Source organism: Neodiprion fabricii, chromosome 2 (assembly GCF_021155785.1).
Source record: "Neodiprion fabricii isolate iyNeoFabr1 chromosome 2, iyNeoFabr1.1, whole genome shotgun sequence".
NCBI lineage: Eukaryota > Metazoa > Arthropoda > Insecta > Hymenoptera > Diprionidae > Neodiprion > Neodiprion fabricii.
In genome coordinates this window covers 28,893,452-28,909,240 of record NC_060240.1, presented here as the reverse complement: position 1 = coordinate 28,909,240, position 15,789 = coordinate 28,893,452, and the positions used below count along the sequence as shown (strand labels likewise).

Here is a 15,789-nt window from a genome sequence, read left to right as displayed (position 1 = left end):
AGAAGAGATAGCGGGATGGAAATTCTTGCGGTGCATATTGCCCGCAGGTGAATGTACATCGCAGAAGATACGAGAAGGGCGACGGCATTCCCTTCGATTCGCATCGCTTGCTGTGCGCGCAAAGTGATAATGTAAAAGTTGGGTTATGCGGCCGTGCTTTTAGCGATTTGAAAAAAATTCACGATAAAACTACGGACTGCAAGTTTGTCACCGGGATGCTCCTTTTATTTCCACTGGATCCTGAATTCCGGGCATTACAGAGTTTTGAATTTATTCCTTCGGCTCCGCCGCATTGCTTCTGCGGCATCCCTGCCGCAACCACCGCAGCTATACCTGCTATCGCTTGCTTCGCTTTACATGCCACGGTTATTACGCCTAACCACTTTTTTACTATTTCAGTTTTTTTTTATTTTTTATTACATCTTTTTTTTTGGTTTGTTGTTTGTTCGGCCCTAACTGCGGCAGTCTCTTAATTGGTCACATTTAATCTTTTTGAGTTAAACCGACTCGACGTTGCATCTGAATGTGAAAATATAATATTATCACAAAGACAGATTCACCAAAGTCCTAAATATTATAGATACCTAGTTATAATATTGTTCCGCAAAAATTAAATTTTCGGACAAAGAGTTTTCGGTGATGTTAGTGAAAATAAGGTTTTTTACGGTAATAAAAATCGAAAAATCTCTCGCCTTAATGTTTTTGTGTTCACAGAGTTATTCCTGAAAAAGAAAACATCGCAATGATTTTGATATTCAGAAATACTATCGACCGGACTATAGACGTAAAATGAAAAATTCAACGGTCGCACGCTTGAAGAGACAAGAAAAATATGAATCTTTGACGATAATCGAACCGTAAATTCAGTAATACAACCGACTATCAGGTAGTCTGAACTGGTTCGTCGATTCTGTAGACAAATTTATTCTCATACAATCAGTAAATGTATCAATAAGTTGTATTGTTATCAATATTGAAGAGTGGGAGAGAAAAAAAAACAAAGAAAAATGAAAGTAAATAAGCAGAAGGAACAAATTGGCGAATTACTCACGGGGCGTTGGTTTTCATTTATTCTTCTTTCCTCTTCACCCTTCCAACTTTATCCTTTTCTTTTCCATTCTGTTTCACCTTGTCAACGGAGCCATTTTATGCGGCAATTCGCGGAACGTGGCGGGTATATAAATTGCAGAGATTATGGTCAGAGGTCAGCAATCCCTCTGAGCCCAAGAACTGCTCGCTCAATTACCTAATCGTAAGCCGGGAAACAATTCACGAAACGTTGAGATATACATAGATAATACATCAGGCTGTTTCAGAAATCAATAACTTACCATTTTCCACCATGGCATCCCCTATAAATTTTTTTTTAGGTTAAAAGAAAGGTTTTGTCAGAAGATGAGCGTCCTACGTTATGTGGAAGATCGCGCTCCGTCGATTTTTTACTTTTATACATTTTTTAAACTTATGAAGTATCGTGAATAAAATTTTTTTTCATTGCTTACATCAATCTAAATATCAATTTACGTTGCAAAGAAAACCCGCACTTGTGATATTAAGTCTCCAGTTGATGTTTGAGAAGCGTATCCGACGACTTTTTCATTATTAATTCATTCTCATGAAATAGTTACAATTCAATGTGAACTTTCAAATCAAGAGAACAAGATTCACCGTTGATATATCGTTTTATGGATTGTTATCTTTGGCTCGAATATGAATTGAAGTGCTACAGTGTGCTTCTTCGCAAATTCAAAAAAATTTGAAGAAAAAGTGAAAAATCAACTGATTGTGAGCGCGATTTTCCACGTAACGTAGAACGCTCGCCTTTCTACAGAATCTTTTTTGTAACCAAAGCCAGTGGGAAGGGAAGGCGAAAAGAACAGACAAAGAAGAAAAAGCAGAATTCCACCCCCAGATTGTATGCGGCGTAATTACGCGTCTGCACGCTACAGGATAAGATCCTTCGCCACTGGAAGAACGATGATGCGAAATTCTTGTGATCTGCAAGCTCGTGATTGACGCTTTTTCGCCAATTTTCCCGGCCCTTTTGCGACTCTTGCCGAACTCCAAGGGCGTCCCGCGTTCTTTTCCAGCAACCAGTTCCGAGTTTTTTCCCACCCTTGACTTTTTCATTCTCATAAATTGATCGAAATAACAACAGTGATTCGCTTACGAGGTTAAAAAATGGACATTACTGGTCACGTGGCTCCTGATTTCGTGAACGGCACAGTTATACTGCCGAGCCCTTTTTTCGCGGATAAGTTTTTCTCAGCGTTCGTCGTGTGCAGCTGTATAGACAAGGGAATACGACGAGGGCGTTGTGACGAGGCGTCTTTGAGATCTACGAAAGCAATATTATTCGAAATTTCACCAAGACCGAATATACGAGCGACAGGACGAAAGGTTTAATCACTCTTAAATTTGAGGCGCGACGGGATTCGAGATCTTTTGAAGTTCGCGACGGTTAATCACCCTACAAAATCTTGAGGAACATTCGTGTTCTCCTGGAAAATCGTATATACCTACCTATATGATAACCCGGTGAATTCCCAAACGAGATCCTGTGAAATCTCGTAAAACCTTTGAAGTATTTGCGTGTGAGATTTACGAGATTCTACAAAATCCTGGCAATATTCAAGCCTATCTTTACGCTGTACTGTAATTAAATTTTCATAACACATTCCGGAAATAATTGTACAGATTCAATTCCGTTGCTTTTGCACAAGAATTTTGACAAATCAGCACGAATTTTCTATGCATCTTGATGATGGTGAAAATGGCATACCTGAAAGGATTCATACGTCTTTCTTTATATGCCATGGGATTTATCGTTATTTATGATTTACATCCGAACGCACGATTCTTTGCATAAAAAAAGCGTGTACGTAAACTGGTCGCTATTATATTTATAGAAACACCGTTTTGATCGAGAAATAATTATCTCTACGAAACTCCCGACGTTTATAATATTATTCGTACAACTTTCCCGTTGTGATCATTAAAAATTCCGACTGTAAAAGTGAGAATAAAAATCACGCCGAAAGAAAGTATGGTGAGTGATATGATAATGACATCCGCAGGAAGTGGAATTGATTAATTTCCACGTTGAGTTATAAATTGGTGCCTGCATAAATATATACTCAAGTAAATATATACATCAGGTAAACTTTTGTGGAAAAATAAAACTTCCGGGAGACAAAAGTGGGAGGACTGCATTAGCGCATTTACATTTTAGGCATCTAAGGTATACGTCAACTTATTCTTCGCTTTGTCATGCTAAAAACGTTGCTGGGATTTTTACGCTGGCTGTACGCGAGCTTTTACGCTGATATTTCCTTCTCAGGCTCGTCGTCATCGTCGAGGAAAATTGCAAAAATGGATATAAAAATGTCAAACGATATTTTCGCCGGAGAATTCGCCGCCTCGTAAAATAATCAGGGTAAATATAATGAAATTGAATACCGTATGCGCGCATAATATGAGAAGCTTGCGGGGTAGATTTAGTCCGCAGAAGTTATCGTGGGTATGCTTGCAATTTTGATCTTTTATTTTTTTTTTTTTTTTTGTTTTCTTTTACTTGAGATAGAATTTTCACGCGTATTTTGATTTCACCGCGGTATATAATTACAGCTTTCTGCAGTTTATTCCTATCCGCTGGGGTTGCGGAATCATTAATATTTATCCCTGCGAAACTTACGGGGTGAAGCGTGATGCGCTACCGGAATTACCGACTTTCTTGAAATTCGGACCCTTCTTCGCCCGCGGAGAAAAGTTTATTCAACAATCTCGGTACAGCAAGCGTGTATTATATATATATATACATAAGAGGTAAAAATTAATTTCAACATCAAAAAATAACAAGCCGTAGTTTCGAGAGTTTGGAACTCTGCGGGTACGAGATTCGGTTTCAAAATGGCAAGTCACTTGAGTAATTAGCAATTAATACCAATAAACTGAGTTCGCCACATAGAAAATCATATTATATAGTAAATAATGCAAAGCTCGGAATCCTTTCAATGAAATAGAAAAAAGTTGGGGTTAATCATCAGTTTTTATAACGAAATAAATTAGATAACGTAAATTTGAAAAATAGGAGCAGGAATTTCACCGTGGTTTCGGAGTCCCATACGACGATGTAAATTCGTTGGTTTGTGTATACATATAAAGATATTTATATAAGGGTAGATATGTATATGAAAAAGGATGACGGGTACAGTCGCGTCGTTTCCGCAAATTAAGCGGGGAATCGCGGCGGACAAAACATTGACGCGGTTACGATAAATCATCGCCGCCGCGCGATGTCGGAATCACTGCTAAATAATAAACATCAGGTCATAATTCAAACGGAATTTTATATACGCGATAGCTGTACCTACGTAAAAATACATCCCCACTCTCCGGGCAAAAATTAATATTTTCAGATCGGGATGCGAGCAACGATAAACAAGCACTGCGCAATTGGGCTCGCTGTCAGTTTTCACTCTTTACACTTTTCTTTTTTTTTTTTTTTTAAATTAGAGCTTTATTTACAGCCTTGGTCATCGACATTCACATTTTTTGCGCACCGAAATAAAAATTGAATCCAAACGTCGACCATATTAAATTCACGACACGTTTCGCCTAAGCTTCAATTTAGGGGCTCTAAAAAGTTGCAAAATTTTCCTCAACCTTCCTGCACCTCTTCCTCGGGGATTCTCCGACCACAAAATTACAGCTTTCATTATTTATCGCGAACTTCAAGAACAGTACCGTCGTCGCATTTTTTTTATTTAATTCACCCGGAAATATCGTCCCGGATGGTTGTTTTTCTTCTCCGCACGTCTCCCATGCATCTGCTGCACTCTTGCATTGGATTATTGTCTCTCGCTTCACCGTATTTCCCGATCCTTTGTATCCTTTATCCCTTCGGACTGACAGGGCATGCTAGGCGCAGTTCAGCTGCAAGCTTTCGCCAGCCTGGCGTATAAAGCTCGTTGAATCGGACACGTGACCTGCGGCAGAACGTTCAGCAATAAAAACGGTGATATTGAAGCTTGAAATTCTATTCTTTTTCTTTATTCACGCCCAATTTTCTTCTTTTCGTTTCGTGTTTTAATTTCTTTAGCGACACTTGAGAAAAAAAAAAAAACTAAATGAAAGAAAAAAACGACTTAGAAATGAGGAAGTGAAAAGCATACCCGCAGCTTCGCGTGTCAACCACAGCGATTTGAGCCTCGTTTATATGGAGGTTCTATACAGATTATGCCAAGGTACATGTACCTCAGGAGACGTCGTTGCAGGAATCACCCTCCCTTCGTAAATGTATATGCATATCATGCGATATGGATGAGGGCGCCAGCTTGTCACAACTAATTGCTAATCACGGTAAATTTACATAACCGTGTACATGCCGCATGCACGCTTGTAAGTAGGGGGAAAGCCTCCGTTAAAGATTACACCGAATTTCAATCGACCCAGCTTTGAAAGCTGCGACACCGCCAACAAACGAGAGAAGGGAAAATTTACTTTAGGGTGAATTGGAACGACAATCTGAAGCAAAAGCTTGGAAAAGGGGGCGAAAACTTTCCAAAAATCTACAGCGATGTTATTTCGCGCTTGTGATAGTAAACCCGAACGAAACAACATTTCCACTATTTATATAAATAAATGTGAAAATGAGAAAATTCTAACAACGTCGGTTAAGGTATAAACAATTTGAGAGACGAGGTTATAATCAGAACTTTCATGATCATGAAATTCCAGTGTTTTTTATCCGATGCTGATGTTTTTGGGCAATTTTGTTCGCTAAACAGACTCCAATAAATTGTTTGAACAATATTCAAAAAATATGACCTTGTAATGTACTCGTAACAGGCATTATTTTATTCACTCTGGGGACAACTCTTAAACTGTTATTACAGGATTATATATTCGTTATATTTTTATCAATTAAGCTTCGGATATCTGGGATTAAAATATACGCATAAAAACATTCGAGTCGGACATGAAAAAAAAACATCCGATTTCACTTACAATAAGTTTTAACGTTCCAACTATCAAACCTTTTCTCAAATTATTGACACCATCTGCTTGGTGTTGTCATATTTCTGTCACATAGTAGAGATGTCTGATCATTTTTTGAATGCTTTTTTCTCTATTCCCAACTTTTGATTCAGACTACGAACCCCACTCCTCATTATAATGGGTTGGAGTAAGTATCTCTTGCTTTGCGAAATTTACTAATTACCGATTTTCTGTTAATTCTCCGTCACACTATTTTCCATATGTAATTACGACGTGAATAATTCGGCTTACGTTTCGCCGTTGGTTCCTCTGCGAGAAAGATCGCCTTATTTCTGATACGCCGACGTCGCTTCATCCAATTTCTAGCCAACGTTTTTTGTATCTTCCGTTTTCGCTGCCTTTCCGTTATCGCACTCGCACCGACTCTCGGGTCCTTCATAATTCTCGCTCTGGCTCATTTGCTCGTTCAATCGTACGTGCATGGCAACCAACACTTTTTCCCATTCTCCCCTTGGCCGAGTTTCCAAAAAGTCAAGGTCTAGACAATTAGTTTCGCTTTGTTTTACACTCGTAGAATTTTTCCTTTGTCTCTGATTTTTCATTCGCATATGCATGTAATAACTACCTGTTCCATGATGAAATTTTTACCGCCCCTCAAGACCGTCCCTATGTATTATTTTCAACTTAAACCTAATATTAACTATCGGATAAACGTCGCATTACACGAAACAATATACACAGCTTTGCAGACGATTAATTGCGGAGAAATTATACCCTTGCATCAATGCATCCAGAAAATAGTACAATAGCGCAATTGTACACATTGTACATCATGCAAGCGTAAAGTTATTCCAGAACAAACCGTACGTGCACAATGTATAATGTACAATATACAAATATCACGTTCCGACAGAGCCAGAATACACAAGGAGCGATATGACAGTGTCCCCAGTTGCTGCCGTTGTGTCTATAGAGTCGACAAAAACACGTGTTCAGCCTGCATGGTCCCTGCCCGTACAACTTTGTACAAATATAAGCGAGATCTACCTTCTTGTGCTTTTTGGTCAATAACGTGGATTCAAATGTCGTGTGATAAACATTGACACAGGTAAAAGAGAGTAATTCTAAATCCACGTTACCGTCTACGCGAAGTTTCCGTTCATATATAACTTTTGTGTAGAAGGGATCTCCGTTTGAAACTCCAGAGTTTGCAATTTGATTTTTTTTTTTAATTTTCCTCCTCGCAAGTACAAATACGGACTGTCAAAATGCCCGGGATAACAAATGAAAAAATGGTCAACAGCTTGGAAGCAGTTGAAATTTTGAAAGAGTTTACATTATTTTTTTGGTATTCGTTCTTTTCGTATTGTTTTTGACGAATGATTGGAGAAGGATGGAGATAAGGAGGGAGAAAATGCATTGCGTTAAAATTTTGAAATTTTACTTAACGCTAAACCGTTTGAATCAAGGTTCATCACTCGTAAAACACATTTTTTCTTATAATTCAGCTGGTTCAAAAGTAATATTCACGCTAAGTATGCCACAAATTATCTTCAACGAAGGAGTCAGAATTTCTTAATGCCTAAAATCAATTACTCAATCAGTTATTGATATACAGGGTGAGATATATCTACGGTTGAACTACATTGGACTGGTTGAAAATATTAGCTACTCGAAAATGGTGATGAAATTCTCGAAAAAATTACAGCATGTATAATAAGTTTCCAGTTTCAATTCAGAGGGGAGAAGCTAATTCTTCGACTTGGGCAAAATCAGTTTTGAATTAGATTTGCTGCAAGCAAATTTCCTAAAATTGACAAAACTTTGAACGTTACCTTGTTTTTACAGCGATTGATCAGCGATTTTTATTTTGTTATCATATATTATTTATTTCCCAAGTATATTGGCATCATCTTCACCGACGCTGAAATTCGACCTTCCTTAAGTCCAATAAAACCGCACATCTTACGGAGAACAGATTATCTGATAAGCTTATGAAAAAACAAAAAAAAAAAATGTTGGGTGTTGAAACATATGGTCAGGTCACGTTTGCAATAACCTAACACAACTTGGTCGTGGAAATCGGGTGAGGAGAAAAAGTGCTGGGTGTGTTTTTTCTCGGGAAAAAAGAGAAGGCGAAGGAGTAGGAGGAGAAGGAGGAGGTAAAAGCACGGAAAAGCGAGAAAGGGAAAGGAAGAAAAAAGCCCGTCGATCTCGCGATAAGATTCCGTCGTCGTTGGTCGGGTTCTACCGTTCAGAATTAGCGTCCACCTCGGCGCTAATCTCGGTTATACAGAAATGCGGGGTTCACCGGATGGCGAAAAGCGAAGGGTGGAAGGTAAAAGGGTGGAAGATTCTTGGCTGGCTGCGATCTCGATTCAACCTGGCGGAGAAACATCCAAGGAAATCATGTCCGTCGTGCAGAGATGTCTAATTCCACAGAACGGATCCTCGTAAACTTTACAGCGGCTATTTTCTGACTAAGGAAAGTGCGTCTATGTTCCCTAAGGTCGTACAGTACTCCTACCCTTACCGACCGAGTAAACTCATCTTTTTACGAAAAATGTGGGAATAGTAACAGGTGTAAAAAAAACCGTACATTTTTTTACGATTTTCTGGATATGAGTAACTTTCCTAAATTTCGCTGGAAAAGAGCGAGGCACCGTAGAAATTTGAAACCTTTCCGTTCGTTTGTTTATTTAACAAAGGAAGAAAAAGGTCGGGTTTGCTTGATCGGTAACAGTAGAAGTATAGCACGACCTTAAAGCTGTTCGCATACTCAATAGATCAAAATAGCGATTGTCCCAAATCCCGATGTTTGTTCGAGGTTTCTTTATCGATCGGGTTACGTAAAGGGAGAGTCGAAAATGCGCTTCGAGAGGTGAAATTTAGAGCCGAGCTTTCTTTAAAGATCGTCGGACGAATTGGGCTTTCAAGTTTAGTCGAGAAAATTGGCAAATCAATGATTCAAATTATCCAATTATGGTAGTTATTTTAAATGGTGTCTGACAACGTACCATGGCTCACGTTATTCCACTTTCTGGACGAATCGCTCTCGGTTACGGACTGTGGTGAAAATAAAAAGAATAAATAAACGACAAATTACGACCGCCGAAAAATATCTTCGAGAGTATACACCGAGCGAAGCGGTGGCGGTTTCAGAGTCGTTAGTTTAACAAGCCGAGAGATATACGATTATCCATTTTGCCGGGGCTGGTGCAAACCGTGCAAGCCGTTCAAATGTCACCCCAACGCCGGTAGACCAAGGGTTCGAGGTCAGACCCCGTCGGGATGAACCTTATTTATTTTACGACGGGGAGGATCTACTGTCCTGATGAACGTCGTTGAGTGCCAAATCTCCCCCTATTTTCTGTCAGTTTAAGTCCTATTATCGTACGTACAAATAACGTGGCAACAAGATTCGAACTCGACTAACAATGCATCACCTATTATTTTCAACAATGTATATTGGATAAGTTCTCCATTATAATTAAAAAAGAGGAACACGCATCCATTAGACATTACTTTTTTATGCGCAATGGAGCACTCACTCGTTACACGTTACGTTTGTAATTTGTAAGGTTGCACTCATTCATTTCACATTACGGAGTGTAACGTATTTAACGAATGCAGCAGCGTATTATCAAAGTAATGCATTATTCACAATTCTGATTCGAATACTGGTAATTTGATCATGTATGTACATTTTATTTAATTTTTTTTCTACTATTCTGCAATTGCAATTTTGCAAGACATTGCAATCGCGTGGTTGAATATTTAATGTATAATTGTCACTCGATCGATTCTGGATATCATTTCGAATGTTACTCAAGCCAAGTCAGTCAGTTTTGTAATATTGTCCAAAAATCATAATCAAAGTGATCAGGCACTGACTGACTTTTGCTGGATTGTGGGAGAAGAAAGTGCACTTTTGTAACATTACTACACACCCATTTCGTGCCTAAAACTCTCCCGAAAATTTTCCATTTAAGTTACGAAGTATTTGAACGCCAGTGCAATTTGAAAACGACGTAAAGTCCTGAAGAGGCTGTAACTAATCTTGGACTGTCCGTGATATCGTAGAAGGCAACACATTACCAGTTTAAAAGTGCGTAACGAAATGGAGAAAACAGTTTTGTACCAAAAGTAAATTTTCAGTTGATAAGTACATACATAGATGGCGGAAATTCATTTCATTAAAAGGCCTAAAGGGAAGGACCAACCCAAGACGACGTCGATGACAATGAGCTTTCGCCGCGAGTCGAGCTTGGAATCACCGGTAATGAAGTAACCTTGACCCTGTGCTCGTTCCACGAATGAGGAAAGAAAAATAAGGAAATAATAAAAAGATAGAATCGGTGAAAAATCCAAACTTACGAGGTCTTTGAAGTCGGCTAAGTGGATTGTGTAAGAAAGTTGTGTTAAGAGGATCGAATTAAGAGCGATATCGTTGGGTGAGCTTTATACCGCCGGATACAGTGATCCAATCCTTTTTATTCATTCTTTGCCTCGTTTCGCATCCCTCGATCAATCTTCGCAATATATCATGTACTTTGTACGCTGCACACGCGTGCCTTTACTCTTTGTCACAGTACTCAAACGAAACTTAATCATCCCTGAAACCCAATGGTCCATGCGACGGAGATAAAATTTGCGATTTTCAATATCTCTCTCTCTCTCTCTCTAATGGTCCGCAACATCCTGTACATTAGAGATAAATATCCACAACTATGACGAACGCGAATCCACGTATTCTGTGGCACAACGATCATTCTCCGGTACAGTCACTGAGCCTTCTCATCTCTGACGAGCATTATTTTTTCTCCTCAAAAGAAAAAGAAAAAGAAGAAGAAGAACTATACCGACACTGAATCGTTCTGAAACATTCATCGTTGACAAGTTCGTGACCATTTTATTTGTTGGTAAGTTTCCAATTCATCGGAGTAGTTCAAGTTGGAATATTTTATTCGCTAACGACGTTTCGGTCGGGCATCCGCCAACCATGAACAAGAAAAATTTGACAAATATCGGGCTAAGATTTTGCTTGAGCCATTTGAGTGCGCCACCGAAACGTCGTTAAAAAATAAAATATTTCAACTTGACCTACCACGAGGAAGTGAAAATTTATTTAAAACAATTATCGACATCGGGCATTGATTTACAGACAGGCAAAACCTGGTCGACGGAATTGTTCTTCAAATTTTACACTCCTCTCCGCATCGCTGAAGCGACGCTCCTTTATCGGTACCTCTTTTCCCGGAAACGAAATGAGGAAGGGATGCCGTAAAGGAGCTTTTTCCACAACTCGGTCATGTATACGCCGTACGTACCTACCTATACAGAATGCAATATTAATCCAAGAAGCTCTCGAGGGGGGAATAAGACGAGCGCAGTTTGTGGGTAATAAGAAGCTGTTTTTCCTTCGCCGGATTTCCCGAGGATCGTGCAGACGGTATACATGGCTGTTCGAATCGCAAAACGGATTTGTCTCGACGTAGAGAAAACACGAAGAGGAAAAAAGAAAAGGATAAAAAAAAAAAAAAAAAAACGAACACATCCCTTTCTTCTGCGAATATCTTGAGTGGCTATTCACACGAGTCTGAACAGTCTTTTGCTCCGGCCGGTTATCAATGAAATGTCTTGCTTCGCAAGGAATTGTCAGCACTTTTTTGAGATTTTATGTAAAAATCTTCTCGTTTCGTTTGTTTATCTATTTATTTACACGGTTTTTTGCTTTGATACTTGACTCGGAGCTAACTTGATAATTAATTACGTAGATTCACGTGTGTTTCTTTTCACAATCAGTCATACCGTGAACGAAATTACTCGAACTCTTTCACACGACTTTTAATAATTTCAGATCACTATCCGACTCGTCGTTTTCCTACAAACAAGACGTCGGGTATTTTGTGTAATTAGCGCTAATAATTGATTCGAAAAATCGTTGACGAGCATCGAATGGTTTTGACCGCCTTAGAAATAATCGTCTTGTTACAGAACGGAATTATGGTACGACCAATGTTTCAGAATTTATCCGAGTTGTTACTAATTAGGGGTTGTTGCGAAGGTTAAAAATAAATATTTCACGTAGATTAGAGTATAATGATCGGGTTTGAACTTTCATTAGTGGGAGATGTTCGTGCCAAGGCATGTATTTTCAAACTCAATGCTGGTGCGAAAAGAACAAATTTAAAAACGGTACATTATAGTAACAAGGAAAATAATACACAGTTTTACAAAAGATTTGCTGCAATAACTTTAAACAGCATCGTAAAGTATGTACTAAGCCGCGAACTTGTCAGATTGTTTTTTTTTTGTTTTTTTTTTTTTTTACCAAAGAAAAATTCTTCAACGGCAAAATTATACTGCAACGGCAACGTCATTAATTTCAGAGCGACGTTACCGCTTACCTCGAGCCTCCGTTTATTTGTTTATTTATTATTGCGTTTAATTTGGGGAAGTAAATTTGTCTTAACTTCCGCTAAAATAAGATTGATTTCGTTTATACGGGTTGCGGGTTTAAGCTCGTAATTAATTGCTTGGGTAGCTATACAATGTTCAGGTCGAGAGCAAAATCCCCCTGACCTTGGTTCCATTTTTCCACATTATAAAGAGGAAGAAAAAGGGAAAATATAACCGAAGCCCTGCAGATTATCACCTGCGACAATATATTTTCCTACAACTCGTAAAGCGGGTATAAATTGACTCGGGAATATTGAGTTACGGCGTAATTTCGCCTCCCTTGCTCGCTCTAAAGCTTCGTACAGCGGCTAATTACCGCGCTACTAGTTATCTTATCGATTAAACGAGAATCTAGACTCCGAAGCTTACGTCGCTACATAAGTAATAATTGCAAGATCGCAGATGCTTTCGGGTAACTCGAAGCGTTATAATAACCTCGCTCAGTAATAAGATTTGATCGCTAATTGTATCCGTTGATTTTGATTTTTTTCTTCTCATTTGTCTGCGACGACCAAGTACTCGACATGTTTTGAATGTGGGATAAACTGGAAGTGGAATTCTGACATTTTTGAAATATTTAAACGCTTCTAGCCGTATTATACTAGATACTTTTTAGATAATTACAAGAATACTTCGGACTGCTATTCACACATTTTTCTTTAACAAAATATCTTGGCACTGATACAACCGTTTTTTTCCACTCAGCCGATTGCTCGCAGAGAGTAAAAATTTCTCGAGACCTGACCGACGTTTCACAAACCAAGCCAAATTTCTGGCAAAACAAACGCCTTACGTATTCAAATTAAAATTTACATCGATTCAAAATTATAAAGTGGAAAATATTTACGACGAATAATTGTTAACTCTATATTTTAGAAATTCAATCGTCACTTTTCTGTTTGCGTAATGGTCATGTATATATGACTCAAGATTTAACCGTGTCATTGAAGCTAATCTCGTTACATCCAATTAAAGAACTTTCGCCGATACAGGAAAATAATTCAAAATACTTAATTTGAACACTTGTAGTTAACTACGTTAGAGTTATCGGTACGGTATTCGACGATTATTTCACCAAAAAAATTCAAATGCTTAACCCATTCTGACGAGTAAATATCGCTCTACATTATTCGTAAATAAATTTTTTACCGACCGTCTGACTTATTCGCGATTAACGATGACATGCTTTTTATTAATTAACGAGTTATGCCATCGGTAAATTATTGCGATTGTCTCACCAACTGACGAGCAGAAGAAATAAAATTTGTCTCTGCGAATTTGTAGGGAATAAATTCGTGAATAAACCGAGTTATTTTTGGTTAGAACCGGACGTGTTACAAGAATTTTAGATTTGAGAGTGAAGAGTGGAAAAATAATGAAATAATGTTACTTTTCTGATATCGTTGTTGAACAGGTATTTCCAGTTGAAATTCGGTGTTTGAAAATTTATTACTGGTTCACGCAGACTTTTTCGATCAGGTTTCACGATCAGTCACGCCCTTCAAATCTGTGCTTTGTCACGTTTCTGTTTCGACCGAATTTCCGCCTGACTGTACGTCCCATAAATACTCGAAAATTAACCATTGTTAAAAATCTTTTGCAGTATTTTTTTCAGTTTATATACGTGATCAAGTTTCAGCGCAGTTATTTTTCGAAATCGTCTAAAAGCTTCGTATGTCGGCACGAACGTTACAGACGACGACCACAGAACCGAAAATCTTCGATCATTCGTAATTTCAATGTTTCAGATTTCCGGACTTCTTTATTTTCCCACTTTCGTAACTCAAATGTAAAAGTTTGATTTATTTACATCAAGTTTCGCCGGCAAAAAATTCGAAATTTGACTCTTTAGGAACTTTTCAAATGTGGAATTTGCACCCCGCCCCGAAATTAAATACATCGTTTATTCCGAGATCAAGCAGCTCGAGATGTGCGAACGCGCTGAAACTTGCCTGCCTGCTGCAGTTTGATCCGAAAAGCTTATTCTGATTAATCAATGTGACACCAGGACTATGTGCACGAGGAGACAGTATCTGATTTACTGGACCATAAATATCTCTAATCTGTGCGAGTCCGCCTCCTCCGCCTCCTCCGCCTCCGCTTGCTACTCCATGGAGCCCGAGGTTCGCCATCCGTTGCCTGCAGGCTCTCCTCTCCTCTCCCTCCCCCTCCACCGCCGCCTTTTTCCCGCTCACTTGATTCTCCGAAAGCCATATATCTCAAGCCCGGTAGTTAGCCCGAAGGTACCGGAAGCGAAGCTCCGCCGGAAGTACTCGACGTGCGTATTTGAACGCGGCTACCGCATCCTCGCCCCGTTACTTGCAGCGAAATTCAACCGCACGCATCCTTCGCGACTTTGTCACGATTATGATCGGAAAATGCACACATTCCGCGTATAATCGACGGACCTTTTAATCGGATTCGAAAAGTTCGATTCACATCTTCTATTCTCTCGATCGGTCAGGGTTGAAATTAAAGTGGCTGCTCGGACTGTCAGAAAATTAACGGTGTCAATAAAAGTCCACACAGATTAAATTGCTTGATTGCTGACACTGAGTGGTCTTAAAATCAACACCAAAATGGCGTTGACTTCCACAGAATATTTTCGTTGTTACATTTATGCTGGTACAAGGTATAATGTTAATACTTGTATATATTGTATGTGCATACGCACGACGCGAGAGATAAAATGGGGTGTATATTTATTTACGGGACGATAACTCGCTAGTAGTACCGTTTCGAAGAGCGCATAAAATTCGTAATAATTTTCTCTCCTCCCGCTCTACGTCTTTTTATTATTCTTTCTTTTACACGCCGAAAGTGGATTCAACCTAGTCTCGCAGAAGAATATTGGTCTATCAGACTTGGAGGATTATACGATTTGCTTCTTATACTTCCTCTTCCACTGCAACATGCAATAAATATACTTTAGCACGTGGATAAAAGCACGGCTTTTACGTATACACGTATAATTTTGACTTGCGTACGCGTGTGTTAGTGCAGACATTATACGTATCTACAGACTTGAACTGGAAATTATTACTCGCGGATGTAAATTGAATGTTTAATTTTCAGCCGAAGACTCTTATCACAGAGTTTGGCGCGGTTATTTAATTCACATGCAATCTATTTCAAATCTATTTGCAGTTTGGCGAGCTTCTATTGAAATTACGAATATTCAAAGAAATTCTTCTCACTTATTTCTCATGATTCAAAAATTCCCTTTTCCGAAAATATATCCTCCTAATAATTCTATTTTATGAACGTATGTAAGAAAAAAGTAGTTTATCGTGTGGGTACAATCCATTGTACACACACACATATCAT

At 38.8% G+C, this 15,789-nt stretch overlaps 1 protein-coding gene and 1 long non-coding RNA gene across 2 annotated transcripts in view; one reads left to right on the top strand and one right to left on the bottom strand.

The window, feature by feature from the left end:
- LOC124175674 (obscurin) overlaps positions 1–15,789 on the top strand; it is a 201,513-nt gene that overhangs the window by 18,445 nt on the left and 167,279 nt on the right. The window lies entirely within an intron of this gene.
- The window catches only part of LOC124175675, a 153,800-nt gene continuing 142,627 nt past the window's right edge, over positions 4,617–15,789 (bottom strand). The window contains exon 5 of the long non-coding RNA XR_006869210.1: positions 4,617–4,988. This is a non-coding gene — a long non-coding RNA (uncharacterized LOC124175675). The remainder of the gene's footprint in view (positions 4,989–15,789) is intronic.